Source organism: Triturus cristatus, chromosome 5_2 (assembly GCF_964204655.1).
Source record: "Triturus cristatus chromosome 5_2, aTriCri1.1, whole genome shotgun sequence".
NCBI lineage: Eukaryota > Metazoa > Chordata > Amphibia > Caudata > Salamandridae > Triturus > Triturus cristatus.
The window spans coordinates 906,608,385-906,627,792 of NC_140588.1; the positions used below are offsets into that span (position 1 = coordinate 906,608,385).

General features: G+C 42.9%; 1 protein-coding gene across 1 annotated transcript in view; it reads left to right on the forward strand.

The window, feature by feature from the left end:
* The first annotated feature begins 10,981 nt into the window (after positions 1 to 10,981).
* AKAP14 (A-kinase anchoring protein 14) overlaps positions 10,982 to 19,408 on the forward strand; it is a 145,012-nt gene continuing 136,585 nt past the window's right edge. Inside the window, exon 1 of the mRNA XM_085608078.1 lies at positions 10,982 to 11,257. The gene's annotated coding sequence lies outside the window, so the exon portion shown is untranslated. The remainder of the gene's footprint in view (positions 11,258 to 19,408) is intronic.

Sequence of the window (19,408 nt, forward strand, 5' to 3'; positions counted from 1 at the left end):
TTTACCTTGGGCACTCGCTGTCCAAGGAGGGAAGGCAGCTTACACCCGACCGCATCCAGTTAATCGCTAACATGCCACCACCCAAGACACAAAAGGAGGTACGGGCTTTTATAGGCCTCACTTCATACTGTAGGCAGTGGATCCCTCAATATGCATTTTTAGCAAAACCACTCATCCAGTTGACAACACAGGAGGCAGCCACATCGACTGTCCTCCCTTGGACTCCAGAACATACACACGCCTTTGAAAGTTTAAAGAAAGCTTTATGCCAAGCACCTGTCCTAGCAACACCATGTTACAGTAAACAGTTTACACTCTTCGTTACAGAACGCGAAGGTACTGCTTTGTCGGTACTCACTCAGGAACAAGCAGGATCACACAAACCATGTGCTTATTTCTCTAGTACATTAGATCCCGTAGCTCAGGCACTTCCTGCGTGCCTGAAATCGGTGGCAGCAACAGCTTTAGCAATCAGACAAAGCGATGCCATAGTGTTAGGACATCAATTGACAGTACAAGTACCACATGCAGTAGAGGTTCTCTTGAACCGCACACAAACACAACACTTGACTATAGCGAGACTCACCGGTTACGAACTGACATTATTTCAGCCACACATAGAAATCAGACGTTGCAATACGTTAAACCCTGCTACACTGTTACCAGTAGGCGGAACAGATCCATTGGCACATGATTGTGTTGAAGTCATTACTATCACGACGAAACCCAGACAAGACTTGACAGATATCCCTTTGTCAGATCCAGACTTGACATTGTATGTAGATGGGTCATGTATGAGAACAAGTACAGGAGAGTTAGTGGCCGCTTACGCAGTCACAACAGACACTGAAGTCATTGAAACAAATTGTATTAACACTTTGTCAGCTCAAGCAGCAGAGCTCACCGCTCTGACACAAGCCTGTATCCAAGCCAAAAATAAGAAAGTCAACATATACACAGATTCACGTTATGCATTCGGAGTCGTCCATGACTTCGGCGTACTGTGGCGAGAGAGAGGTTATTTAACTTCTCACGGTGCCCACATCCAGCACGGACCCCTCATTCAAGCCCTATTAGATGCGATTCATCTACCTACTACAATATCGATTATGAAATGCAAAGCCCATACAAAAGTTACCGATATCATCTCTCAGGGTAATGACCTAGCTGACAAAACAGCTAAACAGACTGCTCAGAATCAGACTCTCACAACTGACATGACAAAGACAATAGTTCCGACACTAACACATTGCATGACAGTTAAGGATCCCGCCCTTGATGTAATTGACATACAGACACATGCTACACCAGAAGAAATAAAGAAATGGACTGAATTAGGAGGGATCCAAACAGATCAGGGATGGATGACGAAGGAAAAATCTATATGGTTTCTTCCCGACTCAATGGTCCAAGTCATCATTAACACTATACATAGTCCAGCGCACCTAGGAGAAAAAGCTATGCTAGACAGCATTCAACACATTTGGTTCAACAAACATTTACGAGCCGCAGCTAAACAAAAGGTTCGTACCTGTATGATATGTTGTCAGTTTAATCCAGGTAAAAGCATCCCCGTAGAGCAGGGTGGATTTCAACCCCCTAATCATGCTTTTGAAGTCCTCCAGATGGATTATATCCAGATGGAACGATGTCGAGGATTCAAATATGTTCTCGTAGTTGTCTGTGCTCTTTCCCGTTGGACAGAAGCATACCCGGTTTCAGATTACACTGCCCCGACTACTGCCAAACAGTTAGTTCGAGAATTCTTCCCACGGTACGGTTTACCACGTGTTGTCTACTCAGATAACGGCCAGCCGTTCTCATCCGAACTAATGAAACACGTTTCCCTGTTGTTAGGGTACCAATGGAAATTCCACTGTGTCCGGCATCCCGAGGCCGCAGGTCTTGTGGAACGCCATAATCAAACTCTGAAAATTAGATTGTCCAAAATATGTAGAGAAAAAGGAGTTGATTACCAGTTGCGCTCTTTTACATGAGAATGGTAGCACATTCTCGAACAGGGCTATCCCCGTATGAGGTGATCTTCGGTAGACCACCAAATATGTGGGGGACGCCTATACCTCGCAAAATCACTGACGTTGACTGTAATATGCTGACAGATTACCTGGCTTCCTTGATGTCTGCACTACAATCTTGTCGTTCACAGGTATCCGCAGCTTTTCCCGACAATACTGAGGTGAAGCCCCATGACGTGGTTCCTGGTGACCTGGTGCTGGTCAGGAATTTTGACCGGAAGACCCAACTGGATCCTAGGTGGAAGTCACCGAAGTTGGTTCTACTCACCACAAGGACAGCCGTGAAAATCGAGGGAAGGAAAGGGTGGTTGCACTCGAGTCATATCAAGAAATTTTATGGACTACCATCCAATGTAGATACTCAACCCTGTATTCCCTCACAGACAGACTCAAAGCTCCCCTTGGTTGAGCAATCGAACTCAGAAATTTATAAACTAAAATTGAGGTCTAGTAAGTCAGACAATTTGATTGTTTAAGTCCTCTCCAAGGTGAATCGGTTGAATTTGTCCCTGACATGTATCCTCTAGACCGGAATAGAGAAAGAAATCATCAGATGCAGCTCAAAAAGCATGCGTATTGTAAATCACTTCGTAGTCACTGCACAGTAACATTATTAATTTTGTTTTTTCTAAGTCTTCTGATCATTATTTTTAGCATCCTATTGCACATGTATTACCCTATTCCTAAGCGTGCTTACAATATAACTACAGAACATTCTTTTAGCGAATTTCCTCCGCATGAGTTGTCATATAGATTTGCGCTGCGCAACAACACATTCATTAGTATGTTACATCATTCCCATCAAACCAGCAATGCCACAAATTGTTGGATATGTGGCCGACTCCCTCCCTATCAGAACTATAAGGGAGTTTTGCCCCTCTTTCCATATCCTTTCACACACAGTGGCTCCTGTGGAGCATGGTTTAGTTTGATTAATTCCCTAGATTCAAATTCTGCAGTTTATCAAAACAACTGGGTTTGGGGAAACCTGAACCTAGTTTTGCTTAAAGTCTGCTACCCTAACAAGGAGGGACTCCCCAAAAGAACAGGAACGGATCTAGAAAATGAAGTATATGGATTAGGTAACTTTACACTTAACCTCATGATCCTGAACGTTGAATCTGAAGCTACACCAATCTTGCCCGCCATGTCAGTATTCCCAGTAAAAGGGGAATTATGTATGAGAAAGAATGGTTCCATACACATGGGCCATAGTAAATGTACCACTGTAATAAAATTCAGTGATCAAGGCAAGTCTACATTTAGAGCTTCCCATCATTCCTACTTCATATGTGGCCAGACCGCATATATATGTCTACCTCTAGATTGGGATGGTACCTGTTACATAGCATTCCTTCTGCCACCTGTTTTCCTAGCTCCTCCTGATTATCATAGAAATACTCATTTAGTACACAATAGACAGCAGAGAGATCTCCCAATTGTCGATTACACTGAAACAGCATGGGAAAAATACACAGATTTCAATAAAGGATTCTTTCCCTATATAGGTACAGTCACTAATAGTAAGCTGATACGTAGATTAACCAGAACCCTTGAAGCAGTAGTGAACGAGACTATTTCTGCCTTAGGCAATTTAACAGAAGAACAGTCTGCTATGCGGATTGTTGTGCTTCAAAATCGTCTTGTCCTTGACGTCATCCTGGCCGATAGGGGCGGAGCTTGTAGGGTCATCGGATCAAGTTGTTGCATTTTCATACCAGAAAATTCGCCGTCAGTATATAAAGCCATAACCCGCCTTCATAAGATTATAAGCCAGATACACCAGAGTCCAGGCACCTGGACTTGGTCCGGTTGGTTCTGGGGCGTGTTGTCAGCCTGGGGATGGAGAATCCTATCCTTCCTAGGTATTGGCTTTCTCATACTATTCAGTTGCTGCTTATGTCTACAATGCGGGCCAGCGATTTGTGGTCTGTGTGCCACATCGTGTATCCCACATCCACGTTTTCATTCAAGATCCCGGAAGAAGAAAGAAGAACAAATGATGCTATATGAACAGATCGATGGATTGATGAAGATCGATATCTCCTGAGGGTTCGAAGGGGACAAGGAGGGAATGAGGAAATATGAATTTTGTGATCAGTTATGTCCCCTATCGTAGACCCCAACGGCTCCATGTGCATGCTATAAGTACATGTATGTTCCCTCCTACTCCAGTTTTGAAGACGCAAATATATGTGCGTCCACCGTCAGCATGTCCTCTTTCAGATCCGCCATGAATGGGTCAGATATTCCATTCCTAAGTATGAAAGGCCACCGACTTTATATGGTTCACTTTCCACATTTTACAGATTCAGGCGAGTAGGCCCGAATTCTGTCATCAAGCCTTTTCCTGCCTTCTGCTTCTGAAAACTCCAGTCTGAGCCTGCATCTGTGACCATGAACTTTGTCCTACTCCCTGCGCGGCTAACGGTGCCTGATCCAGCCTGTCGCCTGCCAAAAACTGTATTTCACCTTCGAGATTATCTCCTTCGCTCCTCATCCGATGCATTCCTGTCTAGTAGTTTAGGTAAACATTCCTCCAGCTACCGTGCAAAGGGCCAGGCCTCGCTGTCCTCATGCAAGTAATTCATAGCCCCGTTACCATGGAATATTCCTACCCCCTCGCATCTAGTGTAGACACTTAGACGCTTGTACACGCACTAGCAGTCAGTATAGTCAGTATAGAATAAGATTCTATCCTAAGAGACCTTTCCTTTTGGATAACACAGTTCTTTAAACATAGGATATTAGATATGATTAGGGATTAGGTTGACATAACCCCAGACTTCTGTCTCCACACGTAGAGCTAAATGTCAAGTCCCCTTCACCCTCTAGTTGCACGTCAATCACACGTCATGCGGCTGCGTGCGCATTTCTGCCAACTATTTCTGCTGACATTGCAGGATTCTTTTATGGATCCACCCACTTGTGACATCATGTTTAATGACGTTTCTTGAATTACGCCCTCTATTAGTTACGTATGTACAGTTTATCTGAATTATCAGCTGTCACGCCTCTTGCATCTGTTTCACTGTAATGTATTTTCTATAAAACTGCCTATCTGTCAATAATATATGCTCCCTTCCTTCCTGAACTTTCGTGGTGATGGAATAGAAGGCCCACAATTCGAATTGTCTTCCTTTTTATAGGAATAAAGCATTTTAAAACCTCTAATACCACGGATTCTGCCTCTTATATTTACTGAGTTATTCTTGATAGACTTTACAGCATAAAAATAGTACCGGTAACGAAATATTTACCACAAATGTAGGAAGCTGACTCTGTATATACAATACCAAAGTAAGGTGTAGTGTGCAAAGAGTCTAGTGGATCCCCAAAGGCTTACAGAGGTAAAAGTAGCTAATACCTTACTCTCTATTTGTGGTAACGTGGGCGAGTAGTAAGGCTTTATTAGAGGGTAGTGTTAAGCATTTATTGTACACACTCAGGTAAGAAATAATGTGACACACTCAAAGACTGAACTCATACCAATTAGTTGTATAAAAAATAGTTCTTTAGTTGTAATTTATTATTAGAACCAAGCAGGACTTGGTACAGGTAAGTAAAATTGTACTTTTCAAGACCGGTTTATAAGAATATGCAAGCTGTATGAAACTTACTTTTTTACAGGTTTGTAAAACATTTGAAGACTATAGATATTTGCAGTTACTTTGTGATTACTTTTCAGATGACTCTTGAGAGTATTTTAGATTGTTTTTTATACTCAGTGTGGTATGCCTACATATCACACTGGGACATTTCCTAGATAAAGATAGATAAAGTATTTTGACATAAAACACAGTTGCTTAGGTTTCCATACAAACACAACTCAACACTTAGAACTTTTTCAGAGGAAAAACAGTCAATGCAATCCTATAGAGGAAAATGTGGTTATCGGTTTGCAGGTACGCAATCTGTCTTTAGGGTTGAGTTTCTGGGCATAGATCAAGGGTTCCCCCAGGGTCAAGGATGCACTCAAAGAGCACCCTCAGAAGCACTAGGACAGCCGTGTACATAGTGTTGAGGCCCAATGTTAGCCTAGGGGGTCGTCAGTTGGTCGCTGCTCTCGAGCAAGCCATGGGGTTGAGGGAGTAAAGCTCCTAGGGTTAATCTCAGGGCAAAGAAGAATCCGAGTTAGCACACAGGGTGAACCCACAGCTGCACAGGAGCAGTTAGGTGCAGGCTGCTGATTTGGCGTTGGGTGCCCTGTTTTCAATTAGAGATCTCCTGTAGGAACAAAGACTGCAGGTTCAGGCAGGGAGGCTTCCTTGAGGCAACCACTGGTTGGAGAGGTAAGTTGGGATGCAGGGGAATGCCTGGACACTGTCGGTTGGGCCACCCATGGCCATGGGGAGTCGGGTGCAGGGGTGCCTTTAGGTGTCGGGTTTCCTTACCAGCTCTGGTTGCGGTCAGGGGGATCGTCAAGATAGAGGCTAAGGCATCGTCGAGAGGCTTGAGGTAGGTCAGGGATCACCAGATCCCAAGTCAGGTTTCCTGGGGGGACCTCCTTGTGGTTTTTGGCCACTCAAACTCGGGCCGTGGGCTTCAGGTGCAGAGTGTTGCAGAGTCGCGGATTCGGCAGGAGCCAGCCAGAGTCTGGTTTGTGGGCAATTCTAGTGCTCACAATAGAGTCTCTGTAGGGAAGGCAGGGCAGGTCCTCTGGGCTCTGGGGTACTGCTGGCTGCTGGACACGCAGCGTTTCCACTGGAGCAGGTCAAGGTCAGGACAGGCCGGTAGGGCTGGTGCCAAGGAAATTGGTGTCCTCCTCTTCTTCCTTCAGCATGGCTCTTTGGTCCTTATTCTTCTTCTTCTTGCTTGTCTGAGGAGGCAAGGTTCAGGGTCTCCCCTAAATACTACATTTAGGGGTGTTTCAGGTATGTACAGGTCAGGACCAATGTGTCCCTTCCTCTGGGTGCGTACATCCACTATTATGCTACACTCCAGTGGGAAGGGGGCATAAGCCTTTCTCTGGTTTGCTGGGTACCCCCCTTCTTCAAGATGGCGGGGACTGAGAGTTGTGTTTCGCCTTGCCTCCTTTACCTGAGGGGTGGAGTTGGACAATGTGGGCACACCTCTCTTCCTATTTTGGTTTCCCCGCCGATTCTCCTTCCCAAAGTGGGGGTTAGAACCGGTGGGGGCCAGTTGCTGGGAGCAGCAAAAGGCAGGGTCAGCTAACAAAGTTGGCAAGCCTTTGAAGCTTCCCCTTCGTGGAACCTGCCCATCCTTGGGGGGAGGCTTGGCACCTCTGCCCAGGATTTGCTTTGTTTCAGGACCCCGAGAGCAGGAGGCTCTCGACCCAGGGGTCCAGAAACATGCCTGTGGGTGGCAGCTGGTGAGCAGCCACTCAGCCAGGACACTAGATCTAGGTCATTTTTCAGGGGGCATCTCTAAGATGCCCTCAGAGTGCATTTTACATTAAATCCAACAATGACATCAGTGTGGGTTTAATGGGCTGAGAAATTTGATACCAAACTTCTCAGTATTCAGTAAAGCCATCATTGAGTTGTGGAGTTCGGAGTGCCAAACCTATGAATGGCACAAGTACTGTAGGGGACCAGGGCTCATGCCACTGTGCCCTCACTTGTGGCATAGTGCACCCTACCTTAGGGCTGTAAGGCCTGCTAAAGGGGTGAATGACTTATGCCACAGGCAGTGTTTCTGTGGGCATGGCACACAGGGATGTGTGACGACTTGGATTTTTAGAGTCTCCCCCTGGCACACAGACAGCACTGACGATGACAACATTTATGCTTCAGCCCTCAGAGACTTCCCCTGGCTACAAGGCCCTGGGTGCCCCTGGCACATTTTACAAGGGATTCATATGTAGGCCAGAGGAGTGCCAATGTGGGAGAAAAGGTACAGTTTTGGGAAAGAACACAGGCCCTGGGTACCTGATTTGTTGGAACCTAGGGCACACTTAGTCAAGAAGCATCAAACATCAGGCAAAAAGTGAAAGGCAACCATGCAAAAAGGGGCACTTTCCTACACTTACTATTTACGGTGGGATGATTTTCAAAGACAAAGGGGTAATAAATAACCGAGATAAAATAGATCGTAATAGTTAAGGGAACAGCTACTCTAGCATGATAAATGAACATATAGACATAACAAAGATTGAAAACTGTAACATATTACTTCCTACTTCCGTTGAAAAAGGTGACCTAGTCTCAACTTCATTTGTTATATGCTTTTTTGTAGTGTGTTTATAACAGATTCAATGAGGATGACTCACTTTTTCTCTATTTGCCTGATTTTAATGTTTCATTTGAACATCTCCCGATAAAGCGGGATAAACCTAACATTAAGTATCCTAAGTATTTAAGAGTTGTTGCATTACCCAAGAATGATACTAAAATAACTAATGGGAAATATGTATGTATGTATGTATGAATGTGGTTTATTAATGAATGAGAGAGGGATTAAAACTGTAAGGAATTTGGATGGAGGATGAATTGTAGATGAACAGTAAAAGGACGGAGGTGGAAAAATTTAGAAGGTCAAATCTGCAACTTAAATTGAGAGTAGAACAAGTAAGAAAGGATGGGTTACGTTTAGCCTAAAGGAGAACTTCAGGTGGGGATAAGGTAGAAAAGGTAGAAGAGAGTGACTGTGAAAAGAAATATGAAATAAATTGTGAGATTCTATTGGAAGGAGAATCAAACTTGAGAGAAATATATTATAATGGTGAGAAGAATGTTTATTTTAATTTGTCTAGAAATTGGGTTGAATCATGCTACGTGGCTTTAGTGTTTCCTAGAATGTATCATGTGAGTGAAGTTGGTAACTAAATAGGCTCAAGAAGAACTAAGAGACATGTTGGTTCAGTAGTTCAGGCTTTATTAGCTGCTTTCATTCCTTCAGTAGAAAATGCAATAAATGATGTGAAGGTTAGCCGTCTTTCAGCTTTGGTAGATAGATAGGATGGCAGTAGATAAATCCAAAGCTTTTGGAAACGTTAATGAAGAGATGCTTGCAATTAAGGCTATGATTATCCAGAAGGCATTCTTTTACAAAGGAAGAAGAAGTCTGTAAGCGAATTAAAGCAAAGAGTTGCTGCACGTATGTGCCAAATAATAGTAGTATTATAGAGTCATCTATAACTAACAGGACATATATGTCTAATGCAATTAACTCACTTGCAGAAACTTGATTATGGGACACTATAGGTACCTGGTTTAGTACTCTGGGAAGGGGTTTTGAAAGGATTAGTGAATCGGTGGGAGAAGTGGGAGGTCACATGCTTAAGATTATTTTAAGACCCTATATAAGAATAATAATGGTTTGTACAATGTTTCTGTTTCTTTTGATACATTTTAAGTGTATCATTTTTTTAAACCATTTATTTATGAGTTTTATGTTAACCAACTTTACAGAGTTATAAACAGTAATATATAATTAAAATGGTAACAGGTTAAAAGGAAAAAACGAATCTGTGGAACTGGAGCTTGAATGTTTAAAGGAGAATGTTTATCAGCAGATGAAGATGGCAGAGAGGAATTCTCAAAAGCAACTGAAGGCAACGTCAATGTCGAAGAACTAACTGATTTTCGATTAATAAAGATTTATTAATTTAGGTTTAGTGATTATAGAATACTCAGGGAGAGTTTGTACAAGCTTTTTAAATGCACAATTTTGGCTAGCAAATAATGGTGAGTATTAATTATTTTTATGATGAATTCCAATTGCAAATGCTGACTTAATAATGTATTATATAACAATACAGGGTGTGGCTCTAATCAGTAAGGCTGAGCCCTTTGACCATGAAAACAAACCAACTGCCAATACTGATGAACATTTATAGATCTTAGTTAACCTGGCGCAAGATCAATAAATCAATGCAACCTTCCACTACTCAATAGCATTTATTTCAATAGCGCCTGTTCTTTTATATTTCTCATTTTTTTAAAAGAACAATAGTACTTCATGTACAAAATTTCTTTAAAAAAATCACCACGATAGAAAATACAGAACAAAGAAGAATTATAGAACAAAGAAAAAATTTTGAACAAAGAAAAATTTACGACGCAATCCCAAACTCATTTCACTCCCAGTAACACTCAATCATTCATGCCACAATGGGGTGCATTAAAATTTGGGGTTGTGGGTTATGTTCCCACAGTTGTCTACCCTGGTGTGCCTACTTGGATGGTTTGCACCTATGGCATATCAGTGCATTTTCTACTTGTATTAATCTGCCTTGCTGCAAGTACCCAGTTTTGTAATAAAAAAAATGGTTCTATTGTGACTACCTTCTCTGGCCATTAATTTGAGGGTTCATTAGGAAACTAACAGGAGCTAAACATGTTTATTAAATTTAAAGGGCAAGCACAGTTGCCAGTTCATGGCTCAGCCCCCCAATAAAAGTATTATGATGATAGATGCGGTTTCCTGAGGGTGGGGGCCAGCAAGCGGTGGTGTCTGCAGCCCCCGTTCCTGTATGTTGATTCACTAATTCATGGCTCAGTACTGGCCTCTTAAAAGATGTGTAAATGTCTATATTGCCACCTGTCCAATTCTGATAAAGCACCGGAGCACAATAGGTTTTGCACAATTTTGGAAGACATATTTTTGTTTAATTTAGTTGATTTGTAAATGTATTCAGCACTGAAATCCTGCTAGGTGAAGTCGTCATATTTTGGCAAATAACTTTTCGTGAACGCACAGTCTGGACGGTAAAACGAGCGAATAGATTGGAAAAGTGGACATGCACTTGACAGGAAGGAGGCAGCGCCGAAGAACAGCCCCCACTTGTTACATGAGGTGTGCACTGACCCGCCCACATCCAGCCCAGCTCACACGTCTCGTCAGTCAGGTTGCCATGGCAGCGTTACCTGCTTTGCATTACATTAGTCATTACGGAGTCAGCGTTATTATACAAAACACGCAGCAGCCTAATGTTGCTAATTCTTTCATTGGTGCTTTTTGCACGCTCTCTCCTCGTGGCACTGTCAGATATAACTCGCTTTTCTCTCTCAGAGCTCGATATGACATTGACCTCTTACCCCCTTTGACGAGACTGCCTCCCTTGGGCTCAGCCCTGTCATTGGCTTTCCCCGGATCACTGAGTCCAAACCGCAGCGCTTCTTATTGGTTGAGCCGGATGTCGTCTTAGTTACGAGTGTGTTCAAACATTCTTCTTAGCACTTCTGAAGACCATGCAGAGAAAGTAAGTGACAGACCACTCAAGAGAGGGACCCCAAACCCGAAAACATTGAAATCAGGTAGGTACTTTGCATGCTTCGTGCATTTTCTATTTTCTCTCGTGCCCTCGGGTTCGCTGTGGGCATGCAGTCACAGAAGTGATAGACTGTGTGAAGTTCAATTAAATAATTTAAAAGGAGGAAATAAATGTAAGAGATAATTTAATTGAAGGCTAAAATGTACGTTTGTGGCACGAAAACGATTTTTAGGTAAACGACATAACAGACATAAAACGTGTTTTTTAAATGGCTTTTCATAATGCAGAGCTGCCCTTTCTAAGCGCTATAAATAACATGGCTTTATCACCCGATGTATTGGTACCCAGTTCACCATCCTCAGACGAGTGGTCTGTCTAGCCTGAATAGGAAATCATATCTGCATATCAAAGTATGTTTCAACGGAAAGCTTTGAATTCACTGAGAGAGCCATCATGTTAACTACCATGCTAGGCAGTGTGCAATCCGAGGGCCTCCAATAACCATGAAATATGGCTTCTTTGATGATACTGAAGGCAGCAAAACATCACCTTGTTTTGGGTATCTAAAGTCCATGCACCAGTTCTGTAGGACACTCTGCAGCGCTTGGTTGCATCAGTGTAGGTTTTAGCGCTACATAAATATACAACGTAACTTTAATATTCCTAACAAGAGTTCCAATTGACTAGTTACAATATGTTAGTCCTGCATTCTGCTGCTGATCTGCTACAGAAAACATACCAGGGAAACCGTATAATGCACAAGGCGCACTCGATCAATCAGGAATTTGTGAAGCGCACTACTCACCCGTGAGGGTCTCAAGGCGCTGTGGGGGGGAGGATGGGAGTAAACACAACAGAAGTGTGCTCCTAGCAGAGGAAGGTCAAAGTCATTCACCAAAACTAATACCATCCAACATCGCTTCCCAAGGTACATCAGGTAAGGAAAGGAAAATAGGGAATAAAAAAGTTACACTTTTCATTACTGCTGACAAAAACTAATATGGGAAAAACTTTGCAATTCACTGAAAAATGCAAACTTTAAATAGACAATGCAGATGTTAAAAAAAGAAGTGTTCATGCAATCATGACTAAAATATTTTTTATATGAATAGACATGCGCGACAAACACTGATCATATAACAAAAAGACCTATAACAAAGTGAATTTCAAGCCAATATAAATATTCACACAAACTACATGAAATTGTCATACAGAGGTGATGTTTCAGCTCTCTCTTTGGTGTCGTTCAGGACCATCATCAGGACATGCGTGAGCTCCTAATCAGCTGTTGCTAACAGCTCATTGAAACGCTTGATTTTGATCAAGGAAAACTAAATCAAAAAGCTACAAATTGGTCCAAACTGTTCTAATAGCCATAGACTTTAACCAGCCTAATTCTCAAGGCATGTCAGCTTGCTTATACAGGCGACATCGACTGGCATTGCCGCTGAAAGGCAAGCTACCCCAGCATGAGGTAAACCCTCTAGTTATGGTTCTAAGATTGGCAGTAGGCTTTTGTCCTGGTGGTTTTTTACTGCCCTGACCAAGGCTCACTGGTACCTGGTGGAGTTTTGTATGACCATGGGAGACTCTCTCAAGGTGCTCTCACTCCTCTATGTGTGGGGTTTTATCTGGATTGCATTTGATGGCATGAACAGATGCTTGTGGACACTCTGATTCCTGAAAAAGACTCACGGCCAATCCCTGACCGTAAAAGGTTGCTTTATTTGAGGCAGGACAGGACCTTACAGAACATAATATGCATCTGTGTCTCATATAGCCAATTGAGCTTGCTCCTAAATCAATATATCCAAATTGTAACTACCTCCCACTCCCTGATTATCTTCCGATTAAGATTGCACAGGTTCTTTCAAACTCTGGCTACTAAATCTACTAAATGCGGCTTATGTTACTTTGAATCTTATTTTCACATAATTCTTTAAAATCCAGGCATGGCTGGGAGGAAGGCATACGTGTGCCATCCAATTGGATAGTGGGTACAAGGCTCACCCTCAGGCCATCCCCAAGAGCTGCGGACACTGAGGTATGGACCCACCTAATCCCACTCGTGCTCAGTTTGCTCCACCTCCATCTCCCTGACCAGATCACACTCGGTACCCATCTCTTCTTCCCCATCACCGTTCCCACCCTCTTGCCTTTCTGGCCTTCCTCTCTTCCGCTTTCTGCTTCCTACTAATGCTATCCATCTTACCGCTCTCCTTATTGGTTCGAAGCCCCTTCTATATACGTCCACCTGTCTTCCTACACAGCTGCCACCTAAACTCTATTGACTTTTGCTCCCTCACAATCAGATATAGCATATAGATGTGGAATGGAATAATCCAACTGGCCCTCAACAAATTGGCTGTACCAGAGATTGGGATACAGTGGCTCAAAGACCAGTCATCTATATGTTTGATTATCAGTGCACGCAATAGCCTCACATACTTAATTGAAACATATCTTCTCAGTCAAGCAACTTCCCAGGAGGCAAATTACTAATCTGCACCCGAGGGAGCACAGAGGGATTTCTGAGTGGTTTTAGGACCACCAATGTACTCACTAATTTATTAATTGTTTAGGTGATGCATTAAAGGGGCCACCCAGTGAAGAGAAAGGAATAGCTCTCTTTACCCAGTCTTGCATCTCTAACAATCACAAAGAATAAACATTCTAGACTGTTCTTTTGGTGTAACCTTGGGCTTCTGGAGTGAGACATATTGTGACATCATTCACCAGATGGCTCCTTCAATCGATGACTGCTGTCACTCCACTATATCGCACAATATAGTAAAGCTTCGGGCAATCTCATATCACTGTGATTCTCTCTGCTCTGGGCCTTTGGTGCAGGGAGAAATAGCGAATCAGGGCAGCTAGAAATAAAAATACACCTTGGTACTGTTTGCTGTTTCACAAACAAAGCGATCAATGAAGAACTGCTTCCAGGCTGTATGTTTAGCCATAATAATGATTCATATTTGTAAAGCGCGAACATATCACCCTTAAGAGTTTTAAGGCGCTGGGGTCCGTCGGGTAGATTAAGTGAGCTATTGCCCAGAGTCAAATGAAGCTGAGCTGCCACCAGCGCCGGGGACTGGACCGCGAACACGCCGCCCTGGAGTCAACCGCTCTGGCCTCGTCCCATTGAGGGATGGAACTGGAAAGGGGGCATGCTAATAGACTCTGGGCCTCATTTATGAGGATTTGACGTAGGGCAGGCCGCAAGGAATCTTGCTGCGCTGCCGTATGTCAAAACAAAAGGGCACGAATGCGCTGTATCTATGTGACACCTTCCTGCTCAAAATCAGTCAATTCAGGCGATTTCCTTTTTCTATGTGTGCTGCACAATGCAGCACACATAGAAACAGGAAAGCATGAGGAGAACTTAAAACATTTCTCCTTGTTGCGCCTCCCTATTGCCACTCCTAGGGTGTCGTTAGATTCTGAGGCCTTCTCAGGTTTACAATTTCTCCTAAATCTGGGAATGTATCCTTTTCCATGGGTGTTGCGTGGGAACACCCGAAGCATCATTTATGGAATGCCCCTTTCACACAGTTTTCTGTGTGAAAGGGGCACATATTTATAAGGTCACGTGGCCTTATAAATATGCCGTGGCAGATTGCGCCACCGGAACATCAAAAAAGTGACATTCTGACGGCACAAAAGAGCCGGTAGCGCCTCATAAATGAGACCCTCTATTGGCAAATCTCCAAGCTGTACGTCGCAACAGGTGATTCTATGATTATGAATTTTTTCTAACCAGAAGTACTGTGAATAAACACCACTATACCATGAAAGGTTCTTCATTTGACCTTCGTCAAGTGCCCAAGCCTACTACATGGCCCAATAGACTCAAAGGTCAGTAAGGACAGGAGGCCTCTTCTTAAATCTGTCGATTTCCTTAATAGTTACATTTTCATTCATTTGAAGAATTGGCATATTCTCCTTCCCGTCTCTAGGATACCTCCTAAGAAGTTACACAGCTGGTTACATCAGCAAATGTCTACCCACCATAATAAGCCATAAGGCAGACCACATTCGAGACAAACTTTATCCAATCTGATCAAAGATAACAACTAATGAGCAGGGGTATGGATGTTCTCTTGGAAATGAAGTTTAAAGAAGTCCTTAACAGTGTGAGACAAGTAGCACTTACATGAGCTGACTCCACTGCTTTTCAAAATCCTCCCTCTGTTGTGACAACCTCTGAACGAGGCCACGCTTCACCAACACAGTTCACTAATGTGCATCGTGCTATATATAGTCACATATCCGCAGTATATTTAATTTGCGTGTAAATGGGCAAGAATACTAAGATTTTAGTGGCATTCAAGCTGATACAAAAACATAGCAAATGATTAGTAAAATGTAACGGTGCATGTTAGGGCACACAGGAGTGTTGCATTTCCATAGTAAGCATACATGTATTAAAGCATGTATATAGGTAAATTCACTTTCTCAAGTGTCAACTGCTACTTGTGAGGAAATATTGTGAGTTTGTGGCAAAACTATGTCAGAGCATAAACATAAAAAAAAGTACAAAAAATCAAAAAAACATGGGTAGACCAAAAACTGGCATCTATGAAGACTGGAATAAAAGCTCTACACACCCTATTCTACATCTGTCAGATTCATTTGTTTTGAGTTGGAGTTAGTTGTGAACATCATCACAAGGGGCTGAGTTCGGGCACTTCATGAGGGTGTATCTTCTATTTTCAGTGTTTGGATGTCTTAGGTTTTGTAATACTTTCAGTTGTAATGGTGATAATCACACCCTTCACAAATTCCTTGCTCTTTTTGTAAGGCCCAGTTGTTTGTTCTTCACCGGGTATGTTATGTTGTGTTTTGCTGTGTTATGTTACTTGCCAGTTGTGTGCCGTGCTTCTACCACAGTGTGGTTGCAGACCGAATCAAGCATTCCTTATTCAAATGGATTGCCGGCATCTCTTGTCCAATCAGCACTAAGCTGGAACCTGTGAGTGATGGGAAGCCTGTGTGATTGAAGCTAGATAGGAGGAATACCAAGTCAGGAGTGAGGCCTGCTCAGAGTGGGATGGATGGGCGGGTGCTTGGACTTGTTTATATGTTGAGATATTTTACGGCGGACCTTTCACTGCTTCCTCAAATTGTTGGCACCTGATATAACATAACATATACATTTGTCAAGCACACGTTCACCCGTAGGCATCTAGGTGCTGAATAACAGATGTTTATTGTTACCCAACTAAATGGTACTCAGATGGATGAAAGGCTGAGTGAACCCACCGGTATTTGAATCTGTGACCATGAGGTCGAACACAGGTCCCTGCAGTGGACACATTAGTCCACTGAGTCACCAGACCCAGCTATAGAGTGATGAGGTCTTCTTTAAGTGTTCCCGGTGGATCAATTGTGACCATTTTATCTTATTTGCACTGTCATGGGCCAGGCCTTGCTACCATCCGGAATACCTCTACCGCTAGCCTCCATGTCAGGTGGTGACTTCTGACTTGCCGGAGACCAGGGCACAGAGGAAGTAACCTCTGGCTGATGCCCTGGGAGTAGCGATAGTGCACAACGTCTGTTGGGAAAACCTGCCCTTTAAAATAACCTGCCAGTGCTAGGTAAGTGAGGTTCCTAAAGGATCTCAGAAAGCTTACTGAAAAGAAAATTCTCTGCAGTATTTCCAACTAAATCTCTAGCAGTGAAGATTTCCTAGCAAAAGACTATGTGCCAATGTCGAAGTCTGAACAAGAACACCCAGTGAGCCAGTTAGGGTACGGAGCCACAAGTCTCAGATCTAGGATGCCCACATACCTCCAGGTCATTATTGGCACAGTTGCAAGTCCTGGAATTTTGGGTGATAGCCCAATGCATTCTGGGTGTTGTAGTCTTGTTTTGCTTCCATTAAATTAACACACCTGAAAAGTTCACCACTGGAAGCAGTGTCTTTAATGTCCTGGAACAAGGTGCCCACCGTACTCAGATGTCTATTGACTTGCTGACTCTCCAGGCCTCTTATTGTATTTGAGAAGGCAGTTTATCCGTGCAGGATTTGTGCCAGTGGCTGCAGGTGGTTGGCACCGGCATTCGTTTCTGAGGACTGGTCTTAATTCTTCATCATCAGACTCTGACCCTGAGCAAGAGAGATAAAGGCACGAAAGGGAGAAAGCAGGAGGGAGGGAAAGATAGGGAAACAGTGACTATGGGAGAAAGTCGGAATTAGCAAGAAGCTGTAAGCTTGGGATACAGTGACAGAAACTGTAGGGTTGTGTAGGAAAGAGGCATGATATGGACTCAACAGATTCAACCTTGGTATTTGGCAACTCTTGCATGTGGTAGCAAACTTTCGACGCCTGCACTTATGTTATTTTTTTTTTTTAACAAGCTAAGCACTGGTCCATCGCATCCAACCAACTCAGATAATGTGCAATTCAGATCAAACGTAGCAGCTGGTCTAATTCTCCACCCTACGTTCATACTTGGTCAGTTTTCTGTCATATTGTGGCCAGTCCATCTATTGCACTTTCTTGTCTCACATGTAATTACTTCAATGTCCTGCGGTTGAATACATCTATAACTATAGGCACAGTTAGCCATTACTGAAGCACTGGTTTTGTTAATCTTACTATTTTACAATTTTGCCAGATAATAATATAAGGGATAAAATACCCCCTGGTGTACATGATAAGGATATTGCAAGTCACCCAGGCGTTCCATAACCATATCTTTTATGAGGTTATGGAAATCCGAGGTGACTTGCAAAATTCTTATTATGCACAGCAGGCGGTATTTTATCCCATATAATACATCGTCACACTGTCACCTTTCTCACAAATCACTTAAAACCTTGGGGCATAGCTCTTTAAGAAAGAGTAAGCATGTTTGCAAACATGAAGGATAAAAATAGAACCCGTAGTGCAAAATTAAACCCATCAAAAACCTGTTCGATATTTGTTGCAAAAAGATGTTTGAAACAGTTCAATACAACTCAGTTTTTCATTTTAAAAAAAGCTTCAGTGACCCAAACTATGTAGAGACATGCAGAAATATTCTAACTTTTCTATAATTATCAAAGGAATTAACAAAAATAATCATGTTCTTTCTGCTAGTGGCTGTACCTATAAAGACAGAGCAGAAGAAAGAAAAGCAATGTTTTATTTTTGTTGCTTTGAACAGCTGCTCTGTGACCTGACCTACCGTTCACCTGGCTGCTGGCTCTGAAAACAAGCATTGTGAGGTCAGAACTTGACTGCAATAACCTATCAAAGTCGAGTTCCGTCTCTTTTCTTTAAAATCGGCCACTAAGTGCGTCACAAGTCGCCAATTATAGAGATTTGAGGTGTGCATTTATACAGGGATTGCAGAATCCCATGTAATATAATCATCTACATCATCATTTTTATGATTATTATAATGAAGAATAAGAATAATAATATATGTTTTATTAAACTTGTCTGTTTGTATGGTGCTAATGTTATTTTTTTAGTTGTTTTGAAATATGATAGTTATTTAAGTGTGCCAGTTCTCTCTTCTTAAATGAATTTTGCATGCTACCGAAAAGACAGAAAAGGTGATTTCAAAAGCTTCCCCTTGAATATTAGGCCAGATCATTAGTGAGAAGGTGGTTGCCACAGCTCCTGTACTAGGATCCCTTCCCTGCATTTTGATATCCTGTTGCTGGGTCAGAGTTCAATAGGGTTGGCCTGGGACACAAAATAGGCCTGGGCACCAAATTAGGCCAAATAGGCCTGGGTCCCCCATTTGCGATTCAGATGGCTAAAAAAGTGGGCCACATTTGCAATCAGGACAGTTTTCAAGACACACGGTGTACCTATTTTGCAAGGCATGGGAGGCTGCATTTGTGATTGCTGCAGTTAATGTTTGTGGTAATATCAGGGAAATCAATAGGAAAAACTGGCCCACCAGGCCGTAAATAGGCCCACAATCAGCCCGGAACCAGCCCCAGTCTGTCAGGCCAGCCATTCTGGCACTGCCAGATTGCACGGTAGGCCAGACCAAACCTGGGAGCCAGCACCCTCTGAGGACTATAGCAAGACTCGCTCAATTGTGGTGGCCATCCATTCCTGATCACTGATTGCCCTCTGTCGGCCATTCGCTAGGTTGTACTGCTCCATCCATTGGATTGGTAGGGCATCCATCCGTTCTGGAGGATCACCTGACAGAAGGTCAGGGTGCACCTGTTCATCTCTTG